This window comes from Neopsephotus bourkii, unplaced genomic scaffold (genome assembly GCF_033783945.1).
Source record: "Neopsephotus bourkii isolate Nb327-2 ecotype Australia unplaced genomic scaffold, CSIRO-AGI_Nbou_v1 NB_318, whole genome shotgun sequence".
NCBI classification, from domain to species: domain Eukaryota; kingdom Metazoa; phylum Chordata; class Aves; order Psittaciformes; family Psittacidae; genus Neopsephotus; species Neopsephotus bourkii.
In genome coordinates, this window is record NW_026900826.1 from 4,509,539 (window position 1) to 4,518,294 (window position 8,756).

Consider the following 8,756-nt stretch of genomic DNA (forward strand, 5'->3'; position numbering starts at 1 on the left):
ACTTTGCATTTCCTCTCAGGAGGAAAATGGTAAGGGTAATTATTAGCACTATTTGACAGATACAGAAGTATGCCTCTTATATTATTGTTTGATCTTCCCTGTAATGAAGCATATGAAACCTAACTAATCAACTGTGATACCTATTTTTCTCCTCTACCATTTCTTAAAGCATCAACATCATTACCATCAGAACGCCTTCATTCTCACATTTATTCAGTGACTCCCCACATTAAGTATAACTAACCCAACTGGCTGATCTTATTTCTTCAGAGTGTGCAAAAGGCATGTATGGGTGGTGATTCTGGAGTACATTCCCAAAGCAAGTCTTTCAGTTTCACTGGCACTATTCCACTCCCTGTGTAACTCCCAGTTACAAAAAAACATACATCTTCCTGCTCCCATTCCTCATTATCCCTCAGGATGTTAGGCTGAAGAAAAATTCCCTAAGGCTCTACACACCACACTGAAGATTATGAATACAATGAGGTCTTCTTGGAGCAAAGCTCCAAATTTGCAATGCAAAAACAAAACAAAGCTGAAATGAGGACATGGCTCTTAGCCTGGTTTCCTAAGGAAACAAAGCTTATTAGAGAGAAGGGGGCAGAGACATGCAATTTTTGTCATTTCTGCCTTCTCCCCAGTATGTCTGTTGATCAGTTTTAACACTCCTTCACAAAAGGGGAAGACGTTCCTATGCACTTTGGTGAAAAATAAGCAGTTGGGTAAAGGAGAGTCAGAAGCCTGCCTCCACTGAAAGTTGGCTCTTACAGTTCCTCAGGTCTGTACGGGGCACCCATGAGCTGGCCAATTGTACATGCACTGCTCCAGACTAGCCACAGCACATTCTGTGGCAATCATTCAATTTTTCATTTACCTCAGTCTGCATTTAAAGACATTTTCTATTTAAAAGCAAATCAAATTTAAGCACATTATTATTAAAAATAAAAAATTAAAAATAAAAATCAGTTGAGTTTCACTTTATGAACAGTACCAATTTGGAAGGTTTGCGTTTTGTTTTAAAACCTACTAGAAAGCCAGATTATAATTCTGCAGCACATTCTTCTTATAGGTATTCCAAAGTCTGCCCTTCAGCTTCTACTAACACATAGCAGGATCTCAGGCCCTGTCCTGTGCATTGGGTGCTATATCCAAACTAACAATTCTAGAAAACTATCAAATAAAGATTTACAGTCACCTCTTCTACTTCACAGCTAAACAATATTAAAAAAACTACTACTTTAATAACTCCAACTTATGGCTACATTCATCCAAATTGAAATTATGGGAGCTTTGCTATCAAATTCAGTAGAAATAATTAAATTCAGACAGCGCTGTCTTCAAACTTGGATGGCACCACCTCTGTACAGAGATGTCTTATCCTGACACCATTCTAATGCAAGAAAGGATACGGAAAAATTAAGTATAGCCAGACAGTTCATGCCCCAGCAGAAAAGACCTGTCAAGTTGAATCACTGTTAAGAGGAAAAAGTCAATGGAGCATTTGCTGTTACGTGCACAGGATCTTGAAGGGCTGAGTAAGAAACACTGTGTTGCAAATGGATGATACCAGCAGGGCTAGAACCTAACCCGATACCTGCATTTTGGGTTCCATTCAGTCATGCATAAGGTTTGGAACCAAATGGAGGGTGGATTATGATAAACATTTGCAATTTAAATACCAACAAAACCCTATCCTAGTTTTTGTTCTAATTCTGAATATTAGTTACAGACTTCAAAGTAGACTTGGAAAGCATAATCCATTGGCAGTAACTATAACAGCAATTCCCATCTTTCATGCAAACATTGCATAAACAGTTTCAGAGCACAGGCAACTCCCACGGCTTCTACCTTTGAGTGATAACCTTAAGTTTTCAAAATGCACCATACTCCACGTTAGTCATGCAATTAGCAACAGGTATTTCCAGGAGGAATGTAATTTTCCTCAGGAGCTACTAATTTGAAACACTACATTAACAAAACTGGCAGACACATACAACAAAACCAGAAAACTTGCATTTTTTTATCATAAAAAGAGATTGTTTTTCTTTTCCTCCTACTCAACATACATGTTTTATTAGTCCTTATCATTACTTGCAACCTTCAGTCTAGTTCAAATAATCCTGTTCCCCAAGGATGTTATTGAAAGAATTTTCTTCCTTTTCAGTTCACAGAGCAACCTTTTTACTCATAGCTCTTTGACTGAGCAGCCAAGAAGACTAAATTAAATATCCAACACTTACAAAAATAATGAGATAGGTCCTCAAAGTGAAACTTGGTTGACTTTGAAGAGCACATGCGGCTCACTTTCAGTGTTGCAGAGCAGCACTGCCACTTTGAAATGTTTAAATTAGAAAGATGCCTTTAAAACAGTAACAATTCTGAGAGAGAGCCTTCATCGCCTTTTAATGACGTATGTATGCTGCCTGGTGGGTTAATATGCTTAACAGAAGTACTATAAAAATCCTTCATCAATTGTTTTCAATTTTGTTTTGTATCCTGTTGTTTCTAATTCAAACCTGAAAGGGGCTCACATACCTGAAAGCTCACCTTCCCCTTCCAAAAACATAAGCTGGTCTAATAAAAGGCATTACTTCTGCCCAGAGAGCCCACCTTAACTGAAAGGAAAAAAAACAACCAAACCTGAATCTTGAGCAACGCTTAACTATTTTGCTATTTATTCCTTCATCCTTTTATCACCTTTTCAACCAACAGCTGCACACACAGGCAGTAATATGGCCAGCTGCAAAACTGCAATCAAACTCTGAAGTTAATCTGGAATCACCTACTTGATTTGTGCAGCAGTTGTCCTTATACCCATCTGGTGTTTTATTTGCATATACAATATTTCAACTTGGGTACAATCCTTATAGTCTTCTCATTCACAGAACTCTTTTACACAAAAATCACTGCAGAAGCATAGACTTATTTTCAAAATATAAGAGCTCACAAATTTAACTTTTAATTCAAAAATACTGCTCATATATCTACCAACTCCTTTTTTCAACTGAAAACCACAGATTTCTACAAAAACTGTACTCCTCCTCCTAAGCTTCTATCTTCATTGCTTCCTACCACTCTTCTACCCTACTTCCAGCCATCATCTTCCAGAAGTGCCTTTATCTAATATGGGGCTTTTTTACAAATTTCTCATCACTAAAAGTATCAGACGGAGAAAGGGAACAGCAATGGGAAATGGGTTTGCTAACTCATAAAAATAACACTGTATTGGTTTACACTTTTATATTATCTTCAGAGCCATAAAAGCAAGGACATTTGCCTTTCCCTTTTCCCCTGCAGGAGTTTCAAATACTGAACAACTTGTCAGGTCAGCTCCAAAGGGTTGGCCAGTACGTGAAAAGGATTCCAACACCCAGTACTGTGCAAAACTATCATACATACATCACAGTATTTTCAACCCATTGAAGCCACACCATCATCACAGGAAAAAATGCTGGTTATATGTCATATTTTAATCTATATGCCATAAATTAATCTCGAAAGTTTACTAGACTGGAAAGTAAATCACAGATGTTGAGACTACTAATTACAATCATAGACTAGTTAGGGTTGGAAAGGCCCTTAAGATCATCAACTTCCAAGCTCCCTGCCATGGGCAGAGACACATCATCCTACACCATGTCACCCAAGGATCTGTCCAAACTGGCCTTCGAGACTGCCAAGGATGAAGCATTCACAACTTCCCTGGGCAACCCATTCCAGTGCCTCACCACCCTCACAGTAAAGAACTTCCTCCTTATATGCAAACTAAACTTCCCCTGTTTTAAGTTTGAATCTGTTACCCCTTGTCCTGTCACTACGGTCCCTAATGAAGAGTCCCTCCCCAGCATCCTTATATCCCTTCAGATACTGGAAGGCTGCTATCTCCACACAGCCTTCTCTTCTCCAGGCTGAACAGCCCCAACTTTCTCAGCCTATCTTCATATGGGAGGTGCTCCAGTCCCCTGATCATCCTCATGGCCCTGCTCTGGACTTGTTCCGACAGTCACATGTCCTTTCTATGTTGAAGACACCAGAACTGTGCACAATACTCCGAGTGAGATCTCAAGAGGAGAGTAGAGGGGCAGGATCAATAATCAAAAGTAAGTTCTGTTGTATTATGTATGAAAACGAAACAATATAAGGATGTTACAGGAAAGAAAGTAGGGGCTAGAATTTCTCATTCACTACAGTTTTACCTCCACTGGAGATAAAAAGATATGATCTCAGCTGATTTAGCATGGTTCAAGTTAGTCCTGCCTCCTAACAGGGATGCAGTTTTCAGACTAAGACCAAAAAAGAAATGATGCTGTTCCCAGAGGAAGACGGTGGGGGGGGGCAGGGAAGGGAGTAGGGGAAGGAAAAAAAACTGTTTCTGCTATAAAAAGCTACCTTTCGGTTAAGTACTTGCTAAACCACACTGTACTTTGACAACTTTTCATCCATGTTTGAAGTCAGTTCTGTAAACTTGACTATATTGCCACCATGAGTGGTATCTGCAAGACATGAGGAGCAAAAGCAAGTCCGTGAGCATCTGACACGCCCAGCCCAGCAAATGCTTAGCTATAAATATGTAATCTTTTGAAATTACTGAAGAACAAAGTTGACTGTCTGCAGGACCCGGTCACATGTGCAGTGGAGTACAAACACAGCTTTACTACAAAAAAACATATCTGATGATTAACTATTTAACTCATAAGTTTAATACGTTTTAAACACACTTTTTTATAATTACTTGCTGAGACATTAACAGGGGAGAGTTGTCATTCTTTATATTCCATCTCTAGTGCCAATGTTGCCTGTTTCTAAATCCAATCTTTACTAGCCCTCTGCTGACTACAACAGACTGCACTTAGTAGGCATTGACCTGCAAGCCCACAGTTATGCTGAAAACTGACAGACTCACCAATGGTCATTATGCCAGCACAGCAGGTACCTGGCAGAACAACCAACAATCCAAAGAAGACACAAAAAGATTACTGCTCATAATACTTGTTTCTGTAAATGCCACAAGCTACTTGAAGATTCTTTTATCTGACCAATCTTCTCTTTGAAAGAAAAGGAAATGTGTAGTCAAGTGATAAAACAACGTGTTCCCATGTTTAACCATAGTGACGAAAACAAACTTACAGTCTGGTTTTCAATATCTGGTTGCAGATGAGAAATGTTATTAGCTGCAAAAATAACAGTGTAAATTGTCACATATTCTCCCCACCCAGAGCTCCTTTGTTAAAGAGATTAAGCAGACATAAAACTAGAACCCTGAACTAGAAACACAGGAACGTGTTGTTCTTTTTTCCATCTTTTTAACCGTGCTTTTGAGACATCCATTTAGCATCACAAATACTACTGCTACAATTACGCATCAGCATTTGAAATGCATGTTGTATTATATGCCTTTCCCTGGCTGGAAAATACTTGAAACAGTCACACAGAACAGCAGTCTATGAAAAGAAGCAAGGGCTGAGAAGACAAGTCTATGTAAGAATAAACTTCCAGGAAAAGGCAGGCAGAATAGACCAAGTAGTGCCACTAACGCATTTTATGTGTGGAAAACAATAAACATTTTGTAGAGTTTCAGTAAAAACTCTAAGTATAGAGAAAAATCAGCTTGTCAATAACACCTAGCAGAACTCCCAAATCCAAACATGTGTATGTGTTACCCTGATGAAAAACTCATAAGCTCTAATCATTAGGGAAAGTGTTTGAGGAGTCATAGGATCAGAAAGCTCAAAATACATCTGATGCACCTCTAAGGAGAGATAAAAATTGAAGTTGGGGGATCCTTTATGCTTTGTTAGCACCATTAAAAATACCACTTACATATTAATATAATCTAGTTACTTACAAGGCTAGAAGAAACAAGACTTATTTCTGATGGCTTTAGCTTTCTTTAGATCCAAGATCATCAAAGCGTTACTTTATCCCAAGCACTGCAACTCAGGCTGAAGAGACGTCCTGAACCCTCTCAGCAAGCAGACTCTGTCAGACAAAACATGCGGTGTTCAGAAAGAAGCAACAGATCTGTTGACGCTCAAATACAAGCTTTAAGCTCTGGCTAAACACATAAAATACACTTGCACACCTCCCTCAGCAGTTCAGCTTTTTTAAAGGCTTTGTTGGTTTTTAAATCAGACGTGCTATCCACTTTTTCACAACAGAAATGCACGTCTAGAGCCGTGGGAAACTTGCAGGTCCCACAGCTGCTACCTGCGGCCGCCTCAGAGGGGTCTTGGTGCACCCGTGCTCATGGCAGCAGTTGCTAAGTTAAGCACTCGCACGGGCAGCCGAAAGGCGAGGCTTAAGGCTTCTTCCCCTAATGTCACGAACGAGGGCCCACTGTTCCAACCCCTACGCCGCTAGGTTCCCACCGCCGCCGGACTCTGCGACACTGTCCCGCTCCCCACGCCCTGCAGCCCCGGGAAACTCCCTTTTCCCCCAGTATTTCGTATTTCCTACCAGAGCCACTTATCCCGACATTATTAACCCGTTTCGCAGCGATGTTTCTCGGCAACCACCCCCAACCCGCACCTCCTGCAGTGGCCCCCTCGGAGGGTGACTGGGCGGCGAGACCCCGCGCTCCACTCGCCGCCCTCCTACCTGATCCCCTGCCCAGGCACCGGGGCTGCGCAGGGCCGCGTCCCACCGCACCTGCCCTTTTCTGGGCTGCAAGAGTGCCTTTTCCGTCAAGGCAACATCACTTCCCGTGAGGCCCAGGGCGAGCACGGCCCCTCCCGTCCGCGGGCAGCACCGGCAGCACCGCCCCGGCCCAGCCCCTCCGCCCCGGGGAAGCGGAGCGAGCGCACCTCTGAGCGTCAAGGACGGCGCTGCTCCCCGCTTGCCTTGCGCCAAGGCCGGTTTACGTTAAGCAGGCTGCTCGCCAGCCGCACTCCCCCGCTCTTCTGAAAGGACAAGCGCCGCTAATAAAAACTCAGGCGAGGAAAAGTAGGTTTAGAAGGGAAAACGCGAGCTGCCAGGCTCCAGTCCGTCACCGTGGATCCAGCGAGTTCTTCCTGCCACCTGCTGGCTGCCTGCCCTCGGAAGAGGAAAGCGCCTCCTCGACTCCATTAAAACACTTTACATCCGGCAGTCTCCAGAACCCGGCAACCACAGCCTGCAGCTGGGCTGCAGCAATAACCCTTTCTGTGTTCGGACATCCGGTTTGTTGAGACTTCAAAATCAACTGCCATCCAGCAATTACGGTTACAAAGAAACTGCCTCCTGCACTTCAGTTACACCTTCTTTAAAACAGCCTTCTCAATACGTACTGGTCTGGTAAACAGAGGAAGCAGCTAGAGTCACCACTGCAGTTGTGTGTTTCCATTCATCAGACTTGTGACATTTTCTTGTGTCCAAACAAGATTTATCACAGACTCAACTCTACCTCCCAGCCCACCTTCTGATGCTGCCCTCTCACCCCAGCTTCTGTAAAGTCTGCCTACAGCTGTCACATCGTTCCTGGCTTTAAATGAAAGCACGTCCAGGGAAAGGATTTCTTACCTCATGCTGCCCAAAACAAGATTCTGTGTTTAAAACCATAATCTAAGAGAAGTTCCTCTCAAGATCTGCAGTTTGTTTCTTTTTAGATGGACTATAAAGTCTTATCTACTGATCTCGGTAGCCTGAGTTTCAGATTCTGTCGTCAGACTGATCCAAACCTATTGCAAGATGAGCACTGTCCTACTGAGCTACACGCTGAAGCACCTCTCCACGAGCAACCTTTCAGGCAACCTTAGCTACAAAATAGCCACCCTAACCTCATTCTGTCAGAAATGAAAGATAGGTGTGTAGTACATGCGTGTATGTGCATGCATACAGGTACCAGCTGAAGACACCAAAGCTGGGTGCAGTTCCCTCTTCAGTCACAACTGCATTCCCAAAGGAGATGAAGTATTAAGAACTGAAACTGTGACAAGGAGATAAATCATTTGGAGGATTAGAGGCAATCCCAGAACCTCGTGAAGTGTAACTTAACAATTACCAGTTTCTTTTTCCAGTTCCCCGGTGGTTATTTAAACTTAGACGTGAAGACATACCTTTGAACAATCAGAATTTTATATGTATTTCGACATTCACGTCCCTATGGGCTGGTACCAAACGCACACGTACGCAGCGACACATTCAAAGGGCGGATCGCCTCAGAGCGGGGCCGAGCCCGGAGGAAGCAGTCCGCAATAGCAGGGCCGCTCCCCGGCAGGCGGCGAACACTCCCAGTTGCTGGCGGGTGTGGGCTCCATTTACTTCAGCAGGAGGCGCGGGCCTGCGCTGGAGGCGGTACCGGGGAGCGGCGGCAGGGCAGGGGCACGGCTCACACGAGTCCCTCAGGACCTCTTCTCCGGCTCAGCGACCGCCGGCGACCCCGCAGTGGCGTCAGGGGGCTGCTCCGGGCCGGGCGGCTGGAAGATGGGCCGGTAGATGTAGAGCCCGCTGACTACGCCGAGAGCCACGGCCAGCGCCACCTGCGGTAGCCGGCCCCGCATGCCACCAGGCGGCGCTGCGGCACCCGCACCCACACACGCGCGCGCGCGACGCTTCTCCGAGCCTTTCGCCCCCGGGCGGGGACAGGCGAGGCGGGACGGCGGCGGGAAGCACGGCAGGGAGTGCGGCGAGCCCCGGCCCGGTAGCACTTCGGTCCACGGCCCCGAGCAGCGCCGTGCCAGACCCGGCGCCCCTCACCTGGAGGCAGGGAGACCACAGAGCGGAGACCTCCCGTTCGCTACAGTGATCGGAAGGAAGTGGCGGCGGCGCGGAGGCGGTGC

General features: G+C 44.7%; 1 protein-coding gene across 4 annotated transcripts in view; it reads right to left on the reverse strand.

The window, feature by feature from the left end:
* The window catches only part of RAB27A (RAB27A, member RAS oncogene family), a 36,393-nt gene extending 28,237 nt beyond the window's left edge, over positions 1 to 8,156 (reverse strand). The window contains exons 1-2 of one of the 4 annotated variants that reach the window (XM_061347452.1): positions 6,598 to 6,770; positions 5,846 to 5,979 (exon numbers count right to left, since the gene is read on the reverse strand). The gene's annotated coding sequence lies outside the window, so the exon portion shown is untranslated. Of the gene's footprint in view, positions 1 to 5,845; positions 5,980 to 6,597; positions 6,771 to 8,033 lie in introns of those variants that run through there. The other 3 variants (XM_061347450.1, XM_061347449.1, XM_061347455.1) reach the window with 3 other exon arrangements.
* Positions 8,157 to 8,756: the final 600 nt, after the last annotated feature.